General features: G+C 33.5%; 1 protein-coding gene and 1 pseudogene across 1 annotated transcript in view; one reads left to right on the top strand and one right to left on the bottom strand.

Annotated features, from left to right (window-relative positions):
* NEO1 (neogenin 1) overlaps nt 1–19,438 on the top strand; it is a 154,638-nt gene that overhangs the window by 67,420 nt on the left and 67,780 nt on the right. The window lies entirely within an intron of this gene.
* On the bottom strand, nt 3,125–3,938 carry LOC107196446 (annotated as a pseudogene).

Here is a 19,438-nt window from a genome sequence, read left to right as displayed (position 1 = left end):
TTCATTTATTTATTCATCATTTGCTAATATTTTCTTAAGAATCTTTACATCTGTGTTCATGAGCTATGTTGGTATAATTTTCTGGTAATGTCTATCTAGTTTAGATAATAGGATAATGTTTTCTCTATAAAATGACTTAGGAAGTATTCTCTACATTTCTGTTTTCTTAAAGAGATTGTGGAGAATTAGAATTATTTATCAATTATTTGGTAGAATTCACCAGTGAAACCGTCTGGGCCTGGTGCTTTCTTTATAGAAGGTTTTTAATTATTGACTCTTCTTTAATAGATATAGGGCTGTTAAGGTTATCTAGTTCTCCATGTGTGCATTTCCATAGTTTATGTTTTTCAAAGGATTAGTCTATTTCATCTAAGTTATTAAATATGTGGGCACAGAGTTGTTTGTACTATTTCCTTATTGTCTAATAGATCAGTAGTAATGGGCCCTCTTTCATATCTGATATCAGTAATTTGTGGCTTTTTTTTTTTTCTTGGAACCTTTATCAATTTATTGATATTTTCAAATAACCAGCTTTAAGTCTTATTTTATTTTCTATGTTATCCTGTTTTCATTTTCATTGGTTGTTGCACTTATTTTTATTATTTCCTTCTGCTTATTTGAAGCTTAATTTGTTCTTCTTTCTCTAGTTCCTTAGGTAGAATCTTAGGTTATTGATTTTTTTATTTTTCTTCTTTATAATATATGCATATATGCTATAAATTTTTCTCAACATTTCTTCTCTTGCAGCCCACAAATTTTGATTAGTTGTGTTTTTACTTTCATTTAGTTCAGAATATTTTATAGTTTTCTGTGTGACTTGCTCTTTGACCCATGGATTATTTAGATTTTTATTTATTTCCAAATATTTGGGGATTTTCTATCTATATTTCTGTCACTTCTTGTTCAACTCCATTGTGATCAGAGAACATACTTTATATGATTTTTGTTCTTTTAAATTAGGTTAAAATGTGTTTCATGGCCCAGATGTTGTTTCTCTTGGTGAATTTTCTGTGTAGATTTAAGAATGATATGCATTCTGCCATTGTTAGTTGGAACATGTTATAAATGTCAGTTAGATCAAGTTGATTGATAATGCTGTTCCAGTCATCTATTTCCTTACTGATTTTCTTCTTACTTGATGTATGATTTACTGACAGAAGAGTTTTTAAACTCTCTAACTACAATAGTGAATTTACCTATTCACTTGCTGTTCTATCAGTTTTTGCCTCGTGTATTTTGGCACTCTTTTGTTGGGTGCACACATGTTTGGAATTGTTATGTGGTCTCTTGAAAATTGGCAACTTTTTTATTATGTAATGCCTCTTTTTATTCCTGATACTCTACTTTGTCGTGAAGTCTGCTTTGTCTAAAATTAACATAGCTAGCTGTTTCAGCTTTCTTTTGATTAGTGTTAGCATTGTATATCATTCTTCATTCATCCCTTTACTGTTTTATTTCACTGAATTCATTGTAACTTTCAGTCATGTGGTTTTCTAAACAAAGGATATTTAAACTACAACCACTAACACATGAAGATCTTCAAAAAATTATATTTCTGTGAAAAAGGATCTTACTCAAAATTTTGGCATTTTCTAATCTGTTATAAAAAGATATTTCTAACTCATTTGGGCCTCCTTGAACAGGGCTTAGGAACAGAATTTGTAATCTGCTTCCTGTTCACAGCCCCTTCGTTCCTTGACTATTATCCTAATCTGGAATTACTCATGTCCATGGTTTCTTGTTCTAGCTAACCTTGTCCTCTTCTCTATCTTGTTATCTTCTCCTGCCAATATATTTTTTCCAAATTCTGTTTTGTAATATATATAACATACAGTCTACTACCTTAACCATTTTAATGCACAGTTTATTGGCATTAAGTACATTCATGTTGATGTGCAGCCATCACCACCATCCATCACCAGAATCTTTTCATCTTTTAAAACCGAAACTCTATACATATTTAACAATAACTCCCCATTCTCCCTTCCCCTCTGCCCCTGGCAACCCTATTTTACTTTCTGTCTCTGATTCTGACTATTCTGGGTACCTCAAATATGTGTCTTTTTGTGACTGGCTTATTTCACTTAGTATAATGTCCTCCTCAAGGTTCATCCATGTTGTAGCATAGGTCAGAATTTCCTGCCCTTTTAAGGCTGAATAATATTCCTTTATATGTATATACCACATTTTGCTTATCCATTCATCTATCACCAGACACTTGGGATGCTTCCATATTTTAGTTATTATAAATAATACTGCTGTGAACATGAGTATACAAATATCTCTTTGAGACCTGCTTTCAGTTCTTTTGTGTGTATACTCAGAAGTGAAATTGCTGGATCATATGAATTCTATTTTTATTTTATTTTTTTGAAGAACTGCCATACTGTTTTCTATCGTATTTTTGAATATTTTATGTGATTCTGTTTCATGCCATACTGTTTTCCATCGTATTTTTGATTCTGTTTCATCTCTTAGAGTATTAATGTACTTCTTTTAAAAATATTTTAGTGATTATCTAAATTTTACATTCTATGTTTTTAATATAAGTTCATCCTTTTTTTTAATCAATTACTTTTATTATGTGATTGTAAAGTATCAACTCTACTGCATCCAATAATTTTATAACATTACAATAAAGTCATTTGTAAAGATGATATCAGTTGAGACTTTCTTGGACTTATGACTAATTCGTTATAAACAAATGTCAATCTTAAAAACACAATCCCAAAATAAGTACAGTTACACTGAATACAGATAAGAAACTACAAGGAGCTCATTGGCTATGCTATAACAAATGGGTGAAAGGTAAAATTGATTTTATACTGTAAGTTTATATAAATAAATAAAATCCATTATTTTCTTATACATATGCTTAGATTTTTTGTACAAATAACAGAAAGCTAAATTCCATTCACTTTGATAGGTTGAACTATTTAGAAAAAGACTGAGAAGATTTGATAATCAACTCCCAAACTTTATGCTTATTTTTCTACTTCTATAAATTTCCTAACATATTTAACGTAAATATGGAAATAAGGAAAACCTTTTTCATAAATTGAGCAATTGAAGACTCAAGTTAAAACTCAAGTAAAGACGCAGTGTTTTGAAGAACTCCAGCAAGTTACATATATCCCATGTTGCTTTTGGTTTCCCATCTCTTCTTTGCTTCAAATGCCCATGCAGGTTTCTTCTTTTTCCCATCAACTTGTGAATTTTTAGCTTCTTTTTTGGCTTTTACAGAGTTGTGACATGCAGTCACTTTGGCAATTTTTACACTAAGCTCTCGAGTAGCTAACTGCTTGTTGAGTTCCAGTCTTTTCAATATTCCACTCTTCCATAGCCTGGTCTATGTTCTTTTCAAGGCCTGAATTGTCAGTTTTTTAATTTTTAACAGGGGATTCAAACCTGTCTTTGACTCCAGTATTCTAAGTTCCTTCCACTGGGTTTTACTTGAGGACTGTTCACTCTGAGATTCTTCTTCATTCTTCAGTTTACCTTTTCTGGGTTTTGTTTTGTTTTTTTTTTCTTTTGAATCTTGAAGTTAAGATTTTCTATGGAGTGTTTTTTATGCAATTCCTGAAATTTATTTCACATATGTAAGGTAATTTCAGAAGGACACTCTTCATGTTCAGTTACATTCACCTCTGCTTCAGTTTTTGGTCCATCTGAAGGGAAATCTGAGATCTCTGATTTTTGTAATGGTCCCATCTTTCTCTTTCTGTAAATTAAGTTGAGTTCTCTAATGTGTCTTCTTCTGAATTCAACTCAACATCACTTTCATTTAGGCCAGGAGGTAGCAGCCCACTCCACTGCAAGAGGATGGCTCTAGAAAGGTACACCTTTTCCTGCTTAGCTGCAACAACTGGAAACTCGGCAGGCTTTCTGGCGGCAGTCACACTCTGATTCCCAGATAGGTGGAAAGCTGTTCCAAGCATAGCACTAAGCGCTAGATGGTTCTGGTACTGAATGTCTAGGTTGCTGACACTCCTGTAACTACAGCTCTTTCCTGGGATACAGCAATTGTAAACACAAGCCTGTTTCCCTTACGGAAAGCCTCCTCAACCCTCTCGCTTGACAGAGGTGGAGACACAGAACCTCTCCTACAATAGGCTGGAGAAGGCCCTGCAATGCCCCTTCCGAGGCTAGCCCAGCTGATTCTCCTGTGGGTCTGGGCCAGAGGCTTTAGGTGGCTCTGTTGTAAGGCTGTGAGGCCACCCACACAGGTTACCTCCCTCCCCAGCGCAGATCCCACAGTCAGCCCTACTCACTGGTTAGAAACTAGCCACCCAGCAGCCATCTTAAGACCTCCGAGTCTATCTTTAAATAATAATTACTGCTCCACTTGAGGTTTCAGGTACTTTAGAACAGGGTATTCTCAATTCCTTCTTCCCACCCTTCGTGTACTACAGTCATTCATTTCACTTATCTATATTATTGCTTTAAACAAATAGTTGCCTTTTAGATCAGTTAAGAATAAGTAAAACAAAAGATTTGATCTTGCCTTTATTCCTTCTCTAACACTTCCTTTTTTATGTAGATCCAAGTTTCTTACCTATTTCATTTTTCTTCTGCTTGAAGAATATCTTTTAACATCTCTTTCACAGCAGGTCAGTTGGCAATGAATTTCCTGTTTTTATTTGAGAAAGTCTTTATTTCTCCTTCACTTATTCAAGTTGGTGGTTATTATTATTTTTTTTTCAACGCTAAATATTTCATTCTACTCTCATTCCTTAGGTGATTTTGACAAGCAGGTCATTGTAATTTTTATTGTTCCTCTACAGGTAAGGTGATATTTTTTCCCTCTGAATTCTTTCAAAATTTTCTCTTTGTCTTTAGTTTTTGGCAATTTGAATATGATATGATTAGGTGAATTTTTAAAATATTTCTTGGGTGTTCTCTGAATCTCCTACATCTATGTTTTTTTGTTTGTCATTAATTTTGGAAAGTTCTCATACATTTTTACTTCAAATATTTCTTCTCCATTCCTTCCTTCTCCTTCTGGCATTTCAGTTACACATATGTTACACTTTTGATACTGTCCCACAGTTTTTGGATGTTGTGAGTTTTTTGTTTTGTTTTGTTTTTTCTTTTCTCTTTTCATTTCAGTTTCGGAAGTATCTGTAACCTATCTTCAAGTTGACTGATTCTTCAGCCATGTCAAGTATACTGATGAGCTCATTAAAGGCAGTCTTTTCTGTTACTATGTTTTCTATTTCTAGCATTTTCTTTTGATTCTCTCTGTTTACTTATCTATTCTTGTATGTTAGCCACTTTTTTCATTAGAGCCTTTAGCGTATTAGTTATAGCTACTTCAAATTCACTATCCAGTAATCCCAACAACTATGTCATATACCATGTTCTGTTTCATTTTTCCTTGCCTTTTGGCATGCTTTATAATTTCTTGTTGAAAGTTGGGCATCTTGTATCAGGTAATGGGAGCCAAGGTAAACAGGCCTTTAGTGTGAGGATTTATGTTAATCTGATTAGGAGTTGGGTTGTGTTTAATATTCGTAGTAGCTATAGATACCAGAGGCTTCAGATTACCCTGATGTACTTGGCTTTTTGGCCTTCACTTTTGACTTTGGAACTTTCCTATGTTCTGATCTTCAAAAAGAGTTATTTTACCTGTAATCCACTATTATACTTCAGCCTCATTTGTGTGGCATTAAGATGTGGAGAAAGACTGTTTTATAATCTTTTGATTAAGTCTCAGATTTTAAGTGGGCCTGCGTATCATGGCTATGACCTTTACAAGTATTTGTCCACTGGTATAGCTTTCCACCCTCCCCGCCATGTCCCCCACCCGTGCTTTCCTACTCCCTTCCCTGTCTATAGTGTTCCCAGTCTGTTTCCTTGAAGACCTGTCCAGTGTTGACCATGGGTTGTAGTATTCCCCTTTTCCCTCAGGTGAAACAGGAAAGCAAAGTTGCAGCAGATAGGACTTCCTTTCGTCCAGCCGGAATAAGATTTGAGAGTTGTGCTCTATAACAAAGTCTTTTCCTCTGGAAAGGAGGCCTTTGTGGTAGAAAAGTCTGGGCTTGTGTCACAGTGATTACTGATTCCCTCCCACTGCCTAAGAGAGGAGGGGATCTTTTTGGAACTTCATGGTAAGAATCTGGCTGAGTTCCTAGAGAGGAAAGCCCACAAAAATACAGGGTCATCTCTAAGACTGTAGCCCCCAGGATTTTCTTATTCTCACATTAGTTTCACATTCAATCTTCAGCAATTTATCAAAATTACCATTTAAATATTTCTACCAGTTTATGGATCCCCAGTGGCTTTTGCTTCATGTAAGCAGATCTTGGTTGCTGTACCTGTCTCCAAATTTTGGGTTGGCAGTCATTTAAGTTTCATTTATTTTAAGTTTGCCCAGCTTTTTTGTTTTAAGGATAGGAATGATGACTTTCAAGCGCTTTACATGCTGGGGCTGAAACTGGACATCTCTCCTGCCTATATTTTTAATTTTCAAGATCTCTAAAAGTTTTTTAAATGACTTATTCTTGTTTTATGGTGCAAGTCATTAACATCTTCTAACATTTTCTCCTTTTTACTTATTTAGTCTGTCCCCTTGATTATTTCTTTATTGAGTTTGCACCTCTCTTTCATTGTGTTAAATCAGATACTTTGATTTTCTATACATAATTATCTTTATCCCTTTTTGCCTATTGTTGACCTGTATAGAGTCTATTCATAAAAGTTTGCCCTAGGGACTCTTTTTGGGGAAAAATTTGTTAAAGTTTCAAGTCAAGGGTGAAACCAGGGCAGTATGTGGCTTAGTACGAGTGGAAGGGTGAACATATCTGGCCCAGGTATTCTAAAGATAGTTCTTTACGTAATTACCCATGTGTTTTCTCATGTCTTTAATCTATGGCAGCAGTCACCAACCTTTTTGGCACCAGGGACCAGTGCTGCTCTGAGAATCTAATGCCTGACGATCTGAGGTGGAGCTGAGGCAGTCATGCTAGCGCTAGGGAGCGGCTGCAAATACAGATGAATCTTCGCTTGCTCTCCCGCCACTCACCTCCTGCTGTGCAACCATGATCCTAACAGGCCACAGACCAGTACCAGTCTGCGGCCCGGGGATTGGGAACCCCAATCTATGGGACATCTAATCTTGCTCTTACTTGCTCATTTGAAACCTATTCTCTCTTCTGCCGGATTTGACTCTACATTTTCTCTATTCTTTCATCTTCCTCAAACCACTTTATATCTTTTAAGAATTTCTCAACATTTAAATTTTAAGGATGACATCTTTTCTTATTCAAGTATTTTTTTCTGTCATTTCAAAAGAGTTTGGTTGGAAGAGAAGGTAGACATGTGTTCAGTCTAACATAATCCAATCTCATTCAATTTCAGTTAACAAACTAGATTTATTACTGTTTTTAATAGTAAATTAGTAGTAATCAAACACTTACTCTGTGCCAAGGAACATGCTAAATGCTTTCAATATACTATCTATTTTAATCCTTACATCAGCACAGTAAAGTGGATAATTATTTGTTATTATCTACTTTAAGATAGTTATTATTTGTATATATACTTAAGAAACATGAAGATATAGAGGAATCGTATGGTGTTGTGTCCAGAATAACCAGACCCAACTTGAGTGTTCTTAACCAGGAGACAGTTTATTAGCCGGCGGCTGTCCTTGCAAAGGAGCAGCCTCGAAATGCCAAGATACAAGGTTTTTAAGCCCCAAATCCCATTCCTCATTCTGTCTTAAACACAAAGGTCCATCTTTCTCCTATTCACTACCTGTCAACCCACTGGTCAGGTGTGCAAGCGGGAAGTACAGAAGCAGAAAGCTTGTGTTAGAATGTTATGTTCCTATGGGTGATTGCCTATGTTCCCGTGGGCAATAGGCAGTGTTCCCATGGGCGATGGCCAAACAGTAATTTTCAGCTTATATACAATTGATTATTTTTCATGCCACGCAAGCAAGCAGGGTTACATAGGCTAAAATTGGCAGTTAGCGTATGAGCTCATTGTTACAAGTTTCATGATTAACAGAATGTGGTTAGGGGTTCCAGAAACTAGGCCTAAGTTATAGACTTCCTTTGTCCAGTTTCAGGTTTTAATTATTCTTTAACCCTTTCACATTTCAGCAGGCCATTACAATGGGACATCTAATCTTGCTCTTACTTGCTCATTTGAAACCTATTCTCTCTTCTGCCGGATTTGACTCTACATTTTCTCTATTCATTCATCTTCCTCAAACCACTTTATATCTTTTAAGAATTTCTCAACATTTAAATTTTAAGGATGACATCTTTTCTTATTCAAGTATTTTTTTCTGTCATTTCAAAAGAGTTTGGTTGGAAGAGAAGGTAGACATGTGTTCAGTCTAACATAATCCAATCTCATTCAATTTCAGTTAACAAACTAGATTTATTACTGTTTTTAATAGTAAATTAGTAGTAATCAAACACTTACTCTGTGCCAAGGAACATGCTAAATGCTTTCAATATACTATCTATTTTAATCCTTACATCAGCACAGTAAAGTGGATAATTATTTGTTATTATCTACTTTAAGATAGTTATTATTTGTATATATACTTAAGAAAAATGAAGTTTAAAAACAGTAAATAACCTGCCCAGAATCAGACAGCTAATACATATATCAGAGTCAGGATATGACCCTAACCTGTCTGACTGACTGACAGATCGAATTAAACACTAGTTATACTGTGGATATATTGCTTCTACCCACCAAACTCAATTAACATCAGTTTCTCATTTGCCTTAAGTTGCTATGTTCATAAGATTCAATACCTTTCTACTAGGACCAAATTCTGTATGTCTTTCAAGGCACAGTTTTAAATGCCACCTCAGCTGCAGTGCTCTTGGCAGTCTTTCAGCAAAGAAAAAAAAATTCTCTTGTACTTTACTTCATTTTACATTTATTTTAGCTCTCTTCTAGCACTACTTTCTATAGAATAGTCATTTGATGCTTACAGTTTCTTCTCTAAACTGTAAGTTGATTTGGAAAAAGATTTGTGCCTTTTATCATTTTTGTCATTTATCTTAATGATTCCTCGCATTGCCTGGCATGTGCCATTTTAATAATTATTATTAATAAGTAATGTGTATTTGTTCAGTTTAATTCTTGTCTTTAATTTATAAGTGCATCCTTTTAAATAAATTTCTAGTCAAGGTTGTTGGCTTATAAATATTTGTATGGAATTCATTTACATGTGATTAGAGATCTTGAGCATATCTGTTTTAATCCTGCTGTTGGGATTCATATTTATGTATAGCCAGGAAATGGAAAATAGTTTTAAAATTAATTAGCAGCTCTTCATTTTACTGGCATCAATAAAGATATCTGAATTAGCATGAAAATTTTAAGGATATTTGGGAGTCATTTTCATGCTCAGTACACATTTTGATTTCTTCTAGAAGTTAAAAAATATGGATCATAACATGGAAAACGATTCCCAAATCTGAAGTAGATATCAAATAAATCATTGTTTTTGTCATATATATGTAGAAGGAAAATAGCATCCATCTGTCAAGTCTTAAAATACATGTCACAATTTCAAAAAGCAACTTGGTTACAAAGTATCTTTCTTTTTAATAATACATAACAATGAGATTTGTGCCATTTTAAACAAGCGATATATTAAAGAATCCCTGATGATAATAATAGACATTCAAATACCATTTTTTCTGTTTCAGAAAACCATAGAATTTTAGCATTACAAATTTTAGCTATACAGTGATTGTCTTTATAGTAACCTTTACCATTTTCCAGTGATTTGGCATTCTTTTTCACAGAAGATCCCTTTCTACTATTAAAGAGAACTTTGTTTAAAAAATTATTCCTTACTCTAAAATCTGCCTTTGTTTTCTGTAAAATCTTTTGTATCTCTACTTTGAAATTGTAGAATCTGTAAAAATATTAAGATTTTTTAACACTGACTCCAATGTGGGGCATCCAGGAGAAGGGGATAGAGCAGAGGTAGGGGGCTATAGCTATTAGCTATTTCTTTGTATGAGTCTCCTGAAAGCAGATGTTTATAAATCAGATTGTGACTGTGTAATAGGATGCTAAACCTAAATCATCTCCATTGTGTAGCGTTATTCCTCTGCTTTAGTTCTCTTTAATTCAATATTTTTATATTTTAAATTTGGAGATAATGGTAAATTGTATTAGGTTGGGAAAGGGCAGAGACATCAGTCTTTTTCTCATGCTTCTCACTTGTGAATTTCCATGAGCTATCCCCAATCTGTTGAGAGATACCATTGAGATCAACCAGTGTACAGCCTTGAACTCATTGTAACTGCCACGTGTTTTTCAGCAGCTCCTTTATGTGGCAGATTACTTTCAGAAGCAAATAATTTGCAGCTCTTCTCACATTCTGTTAGTGTTTTTATTTTTAATAAAGTGCTGTGATTAGTAGCCTAGTGTAATCGTTGTTTTCCCATTGAGTATAGGTGCTTCATTTGAATGTCTTTAATCTGAAAGAACAGTTTTATTGAACTCTGGCTGTTTTTCCATGTTTCTCAAGGTTTTTTGATTGCTTTTTTGAGCTATTTACAGTAAAGAAAAATGAACTTCGCTATCAGAATTGTGGAATAGGACCTAGTAAAGAAATTTTAAGGATCACTACTGAGATACTTGAATGTTTATACAAATATTTTTATGATTATTTCAGAATGGAACCTGTAGCAATTTTGATTGAGTTTCCAGTGGCAGTTATAAAAAAAAATAACTTATCTCTGGCCTGCTGGTATTATGGTATTACCTTATAGATGCTATCTGAAATGCCAGGGTGCTTTCACCAAATCTTTTTTTTTTTTTTTAAATCATGAAGCAATACAAGAGGTAGAGAAGAAATTGTTGAAAAGTTGAGAAGTTGTGAATGCAGTTTTATAAGAATCTGGTATCCCACTCATCAGCAGGACAGCTTTTGTTGTTTTAGCTTTTAAAATAGTGGTACTCTTCAACCTGGTTATTCCTACATCCAGACCCAGGAACCTGACTGGGACTAGAAGTAGTTCCTGTAGCAATAGAGTAATTTCCCTTTTGCTCAGGAATCCAGGGTGCAGGTTGGGCTTTATTGGCACCAACCATTGAGTACTTTTGTTAATAGTGTAATGGAGTTGGAAATGTAGACTCTTATATGAATTCAAAACTAATAAGAAAGCTTGAAGACTTATCTTTTGAAATTGAGTGTTAAATGCATGTAACTTTGAAAAGGCAAAGAAATTGGGTGAAACTTAGAGAGAAAAATAATTTAAGATTAATTTGTAAGTTGAATAGCATATGTTTACCTGTGCACATACAAACATCATTCTCACTTTTTTTGCTAATAAGAGTATTACTTTTACCTTATCTTAGAATGTTAGGGAGAGCTGTCTAATTTTATGTAATTAAAAGTATTTTTATATCTTGTTTAGACATGAGGCTTTAGAAATTTAGCTTCATAAGTTTTCTTTATGATATAAATTTATATTTTAAAGTCCTTCATATCCCCACAATTATATATTTTTGTTCTTAAATGTTTTCTTAGTTTTTATTCAGCCATTGAACAAACACTGATTGATTGTATAATAGATATTAGTTCCTGAAAAGGAAACAAATCAGTATAACAAAGTAAAAATACATAAATGTTTCCTAATGACCAGAGCTTAATGCTTTTAATGTTTTTAAAATTACAGTGGTACCTCTTTGAAAGAGTATTAGTAATTCTTGTAATATCTTAAAAGTACTTAGAAGTTATACTACTGACCATGATAGAGTAAATAGTACTGGACTAGCCCTCCTGTAAACAGCTGTAAACTGTTGTAAACAGCTCGAAAACTGGGCAAAATATATGAAATAAATGTTTTTAGATATTTGAAAATGTGCAGGACCATAACTCCTAAGAGAATGGAAACAAATGAGATGAGCCCCGTAGTTACCCTCAGCTTCGCCTCTGAGCACTTTCCAGACTGCAGTACAGGGTTGGATGAGGGGAGCAGACTCAGTGAGCTAAGGAGACAGAGATCAGAGTTTAAGGCTAGCAAGGTAGTTAGAATTTGTGGGGCAGGCTACTGGAGAGAAGAGTGATGTGCAGAAAAACTTAAGGAAGCTATATAGGGTTCCCCTTGAGTCTTTTACTAAACATTAAGCTGCACGTACACAGAGCAAGACTCCACAAGTTAAGACAAAGAACATTTACTAAGGAAAGAATAATTACTAGAGAGCTGAAAAATGACTGGAGCATACACAGAGTTGAGAAATGTTCACATTCTATCCCATCAGATTAGAGAGAACTTGTTGAACACCAAGGTATTCAGTAGAGCTGATAGAAAGGCTGTATTTTAAAAGTAGGGCAAATATAGCTCTAGATTCAAGGCTACTATAGAATCATCCTAACAGCTTAAAACAAACCGTGGAAGGAACAATTTGATCTGCCACAACAAAGTTCAGGACACTGCTAAGGAATACAACAAAGTCCAACAACCAACAGATAGCACACATGTCTAGCATATAATCAAAATTAGTAGGCATGCAAAGAAATTTAAAAAAGAAAATTTGAGCTATAACCTGGAGAAAAGTCAAATTAGTGGGAAACAAACCCTGAAATGGCAGACATCATGAAATCAGCAGACAAGGAATTTAAAGCAGCTATTATAAATATGTTTAAATATACAAAGGAAAACACAAACACAATGAGGGAACAAATGTTAGTTCAGTAAAGAAATGGAAATATAAAAAAGAACTAAGTGGAAGTTCTAATATGGAAAAATACAATATCTGAAATAACATTTTGAAAGAGCAAAAGTTAGCCAGAAAAAAACTTAAGGAAAATGAGTGATGCTAACAAGTATCTTTTCAACTATCTTACTAAAGTATGCCTAAAGGTTCACATAAGTTAATGCTAATATAATCACTATTATCATAGCTCTACACAAGTAGAACATTCTTAATCATATATCTCTGTACAAACAGTATATAATTTTCAACAGTTACATCAATGCAGGATAGAATAATGAAATACTCTTATTAGTATTTCATTACTCTTTGATGACAATCACAAAAATATATAGCATCCTTATGTATGTTTTGACCACTTGATTTTAAGAATTTATAGGGAGGTTTTGAAACCTTATTATAAAGGGAACAGAAGAAAGAACTGGAAAAGTTTGATCAAAGCAAGAGAACTACCCTCAAATACTTGAAAGTAGTTTTTGGCAATTCATTCATGTTTAATAAGATTTTGGTATTTTTAAAAAAGTATTGAAATCTCTTTATATAAATGGGTCTTTTTAAAAACTTTATTTTGAAATAATTTTTGAATTACAGAAGTGTTACAAAGGTTATGCAGAGAAGTCTTGTAGAATACTCTTCATCCAATTTCATGTAATATTAACGTCTTATATAACCATGATACAGTAAACAAAACAGTAATTGACATCAGTTAACTATTAACTAAACTACAAACTTTATTCTGATTTCACTAGTTTTTCTACTAATGCCCTTTTTCTGTTCTAGGATCCAATTTTGGATCCCACATTGTGTTTAGTTGTCACATCCTTTTGATTTACTTCAGTCTGTGACTAGCCTTTCCTCATCTGTTTTACCCGTGACACTTTTGAAATTTATTGGTCAGGTATTTGGTATAATGTTCTCTGCACTTGTCTGATGTTTTCTCATGGTTATGTTGAAGTTACGGATTTTTTTGACAAATACTACAGAATCGATGGGTCCTTTTCAACACATCCATATCGGGGGTACATGATATCGATTCGTCATTCCATAATGTTAACTTGATCATGTAGTTAAGGTGGTGTCTGCCAGATTTCTCCATTTGTAAAGTTACTGTTTTTCTCTTTGTAATTAATAAATATTTTAGGAAGTATACCTTAAGGCTGTGCAGATATATCTTGCTTTTCCTTAAACTTTTGGGGTGAAGTTTTTTGACTAGTCGGCTTTTATTATAGCGCAATTGAGTAGTCAGTCTTTTTTGTTATCGTTGCTAGGACCTAACCAGATAGCAGGGTTTGTAAGTCTTCTCTGCTTCTTTCTGTTCAGCTTATCCAGATAGGGATGCTTCAGTCTCCTGTTTAGTGTCAGTAGGCATGGTTGCCAGCCTTCTGTAACCTGTTGAGGAAGGGGATAAGGAGTTTTATATTTTAGTATATGGTCTTAATCCTACCCTGTTGGTTACTTCTGAGCCCAGAACCTCTCTGACTTGGCTCTCCTTAGTGTGGAGGTTTAATAGCTCCTGCTTCCTCTATTCCTCATATCATCACTGTCTCCTTGGCAGTTCCTTAAGGTCACTTGGTTTGAGTCTCATCAGTCTGACCCTCTGGAGATACTTAGATCGACTGTGCTCCATTAATTAATTTACTTTTTTTTTTTCTATCCACCTTTTACTTATACTTTGGATTATTATTACAAGTATCCCTTAGCTTTGTCCAAAATGGAGTTCGCGTTCCCATTTCTTATCCTGTTTGTTGTTTAGGGGTATTTATAAAGTAGTGGACCCAGAGTATTTTTGGCCCTCTGTCCTAAAACTGAAGCCAAAATAGCCTTTCAGAAGGTTATTTGGTATTATCTTGCAAGCTTTCAAATACACAAACATTTGGCTCAACATTTTCATTTTAGGAATTCATCTTAAATATTTACACATTTGCAAAAAGTACATGTATAGAAAAGTTTACAGAAACATTGCCTGTAGTAGCACAAACACAAACATAAATAAATGAAACAGCTTAAATATGAGTAACGATAAGACAATGATTAAATAAATTGTGATATAATTATATTACAGAGAGTACGCAGCAGTTTGGAAATAATGAGGTTTATTTATACAAACCGATATGGGAAACTGTTAAAGACATATTACATCACATAGCAGTTTGCTATGTTCAGTATCATTCTATTCTCATATTTATGTATATATGTAAGTGTATCATTGAAAAAGAAAGTATTTGGGAAGAATGTACGCCAAACTTTCAACAGTGGTATTTTGGAGATGATGAAAAGCAGAATTTTAATCATTTTACTTTGTATACTTTTTTATTGTATGTTACTTTTATAGCAAGCTTATAACATTTGGATTTTGAAATAAGTATGAAATAGACTTACAGAAGTAGTTGAACAATGACTGGAGGTTTTCAGGCAGAAGTTCTTTTAAAGAAGCTCTCTGCTAGACACCGTCTCAGGTATCACTTAGTTCAGTATTGCACAAACTAGATTACTTTGGGCGGGGATAAAGAGATTTCATGGTTAATTAACATTGAGAAATGCTAGGTTAACAAACTGAACAGGTTTTTCTCCTACAGGATTGCTGGGAGTCTTTAACATGCTAATAAAAAAATCCCCACAGTTTTCCAAATATGATTGTTCTTTTTTAGGGGTATACTTGTTTAACATCTCCCAAAAGAAATGTTCTTCAGAACTGTACTTTTGTTCACATTGCTATTATGTTTAGAGTAATTAACACCATATAAATCTGACTCAGTTCTGAACAATGAAATCTGAATAAGGCTGCTATGAACTTTCTTGGGAAATACCGATTTAGTAAATTCCTTTACATAAGGAATAGAAGGGCTGGAGAGAAAGAAATTTCCCCAAGATACTTTCTTACCTTTTGAAGTTCAGAAGATTTTGAAAGAAATTTTAAGTCTAATCTGTTTTCGAAAAAGATTATGAAAAAGAAAGAAAATTTGGGTTTCAAAGGAAAACTTAAATGAGCCTACTTACAGCTCACTTGGCTGGTATGAGTGGGTGTCAAATTAAGATAATTGGATCCACTTAACCAAGGGCAACATGCCCAGCACAGAATTAATGACTTCTACCTAGAAGCTGTTTTAAGTGCACAGATGTATTGGTTAAAGTCATAATTATATAGTACTAAAAATGACACTTTATCAGTCACAAATCTAATGTATCATTAAAACTAGAACCATCAACCACAGTGTAGCTGGATTTTGAAAGTGATTTCTCAGAAAAATGAAGAGTAGCTCTGATAATTTCCTCAAGTAACAAAGTTAGATTAGGAGAAACAGCCCCTCTTCAGGATTTCACACAGATGACTTCCCTTAGTTCCACATAAGAGCCTGCTGAGGTCTTTCGGTTTCAGTGAAAGTGCCAGTGTGAAGCTGCTGCCAAGCATTTGAGCAGCAGGTCAAGGCTAACAGCATTTTTTATATTGTTAAGACTTTGAAAGTAATATCTCTTCTCAGATTTGCCAGTTGCCTTTGACTTGAGTCAAATTTACGTTGCTCTAAATATAATAGCAGTGTGAACGTGGATACAAAAGCTGAAAAGTCCATTTTTGTTCAGTAACCAGGCAAACCTAGAGTACAGCATGTCCTGGAAATAAGACTGGAAAGCTAGATGGGACCAGTCTGTGGAGGACTTTCAACACTCTGTGGAAGTCCTCCACAGACTGGTCCCATCTAGCAACATCTCCCAAAAGAAATGTTCTTCAGAACTGTACTTTTGGACTTTATTCTGTAGGTAGTTTCAGGGAGCGATGTGATCAGATCTTTTAATTTTAGGAGTGAACTTTGGAAACAGAAGGGAAAGGAACCAGTATGACTTTTAATATAGTCACATGTCTTTTTTTAAGAAACAAAGACTTTACTATATTTGGCCTAGAAATCTGTATGATTCACTTATGCTTTGGGCCCCTTGGTAACTAACTGGCATTTGTAAAATCTTTGAGTAATTTCTGGACATTTTAAATTTTATGAAGACTTCAGATAGGTTGATTTTTTTCTTAAGCCCAGGTGATTTGAGCAACAGAAATTCCTCAGATTCTAACTACTGCTATTTCACACTGGAATAAAGCATGATGTTTAATAGTTTTAACCAGTCTAAGCCATTTCATTTCTTAACAGTTTTATTGAAGTATAATTTTACATACTATAAAATTTACCCCTTGTAAGTGTACAATTTAGTAACTTTTAGTAAATTGATAGAGCTGTGCAATCATCATCAGTATACAAACATTGCCATCACCCAAAATTTTCTCATGCCTGTCTGCAGTCAATACTTACTATATGCCTGTCCATATGCCAGCATTTTACTGTCTTGATTACTGGAGCTTTATAGTAAATTTTGAAATTGGGTAACACAAGTCTTTTAACCTTTTCTTCTTTTTCAGAATGTTTTGGCTATTCTAGGTCTTTTGCATTTCTATTAAATTTTAGCAGCTTGTCATTAAACATTAAGTCTTCTAATCTGTGAACATTATTTAGATCTTCTTTTCATTTAATTTTTTTTTTAATTTAAATGTTCTTTAATTTCTCTCAGCAATGTGTTGTTTTCAAGGTAGAAATCTTATGCTTGTTTTGTAACTTTTAGTAAATTGATAGAGCTGTGCAATCATCATCAGTATACAAACATTGCCATCACCCAAAATTTTCTCATGCCTGTCTGCAGTCAATACTTACTATATGCCTGTCCATATGCCAGCATTTTACTGTCTTGATTACTGGAGCTTTATAGTAAATTTTGAAATTGGGTAACACAAGTCTTTTAACCTTTTCTTCTTTTTCAGAATGTTTTGGCTATTCTAGGTCTTTTGCATTTCTATTAAATTTTAGCAGCTTGTCATTAAACATTAAGTCTTCTAATCTGTGAACATTATTTAGATCTTCTTTTCATTTAATTTTTTTTTTAATTTAAATGTTCTTTAATTTCTCTCAGCAATGTGTTGTTTTCAAGGTAGAAATCTTATGCTTGTTTTGTTAAATTTATTCTTAGGTATTTTATTCTTTTTTGATGCTATTGTGAATAGAGTTGTTTTCTTAATTTCATTTTTGGGTTCTTCTTTTCTAGTGTATGGAAATAGAGTTGGTTTTTAGATATTGACTTTGTATCTTATGCCCTTGCTAAAATTATTAGTTTTAGTAGCTTTTTTCCTTTATACATTCATTAGGGGTTTCTATACAGTTAATTATGTCATCCACAAGTAAAAATGGTATTATTTCTTCATTTCTAATCTTCATGACTTTTTCTCTTTTTCTTGCCTTCTTGCACTGGCTAGGACTTTGAATACATTGCTTAATATAAGAAATGAGAATTAACATCCTTGTCTTGTTTCTAACCTAGGGAAAAAGTATATAATCTTTCACCATTAAGTATAATGTTCACTGTAGGTTTTTCAAGCTGAGGAAGTTTACTTTTATTCCTAGTTTGTCGAGAGTATTTATCATAAATAGGTGTTTGATTTTATCAAATGCTCTTTTGCATCTATTTAGATGATCTCTTTTTCTTTTTTCCCTTAATATGATATGTTACATTGATATTTGGATATTAAACTAGTCTTGAATTCTTACAATAAATCCTACATCATCATGGTGTATAATCCTTTTAATATGTTGCCAAATATGGTTTGCTAATGTTATGTGAAGGATTTTCTATCTGTGGTCATGATGGATATTGATTTGTAGTTTTCTTTTCATGAGATATCTTTGTCTGGTTTTTATATCACAGTAATAATACGGGTCTCATAGAATGAGTCAGAAATGTTTTTCCTCTGTTTTCTGAAAGAATTGTGAAAGATAAGTATTATTTCTTCTTTTAAATATTTGAAAGCATTTACCAGTGAAGCCATGGAGGCTTGGACTTTTTGTAGGAAGATTTTATTTATTAATTAAATTTCTCTATTTGTTATAGTTCAATCCAGGTTTTGTGTTTCTTCTTGAGTAGTTTAGTATTTTTGTCTTTCTGAGACATTTTCTATCTCCTCTAAGCTGTCTGCTTTATTGGCATAAACTTGTTTATAATATTCTCTTATAATTTTTTAATATCCATATGGTGGGTAGTATTGTCTCCTCTTTGATTCTTGATTTTAGTAACATCTCTTAATTTTTTAGTCAGTCTCCTATCTTTTTTTTTAACTTGGCTAAAATTTAAAATTCTCCCCAGCTTTGTCAAAGCATAATTGACAAATAAATGGTAATATATTTAAAGTGTACAACATGATGATTTGATATACATATACATTGTGAAAGGATTCCTACAATCAAGTTAATTAACACTCTATCACCTCAGTTACCTTTTTTGAGTGTGTGAGAATGCTTAAGATAGACACTGTTCAGTAAGGTAGAAGCTTAGGCAATTCATGTGAGACTTCTCTTCTGATAAAGGTATTTAAATTTCTCTCTAAGCACAGCTTTAGGTACATCTCATAATTTTTAGTATGTTGGTTTTTTTATTTTCATTCAGTTAAAAATATTTTTAAGTTTTTTTTTCTTGTGATTTCTTCTTTGACCTTTGGGTTATTTATGAGTGGATTGTTTGATTTCCAGATATTGGGGGTTTTCTCAGATTTCTTTGAATTATTGTATTGTGGGGCTCTGTTAGATGCATATGCATTTATAATTGTTATATTCAAAGAAGAAATACACAATTCAATGATAATAGTTGGAGATTTCAATATCGTTCTTTCAAAAACTGATAAAACAATTAGTAAAAGATAGAA

Source organism: Pteropus alecto, unplaced genomic scaffold (genome assembly GCF_000325575.1).
Source record: "Pteropus alecto unplaced genomic scaffold, ASM32557v1 scaffold38, whole genome shotgun sequence".
Lineage (NCBI taxonomy): Eukaryota > Metazoa > Chordata > Mammalia > Chiroptera > Pteropodidae > Pteropus > Pteropus alecto.
Note: the sequence above shows the minus strand (reverse complement) of the source record. Positions and strands in the feature narration are given on the sequence as shown.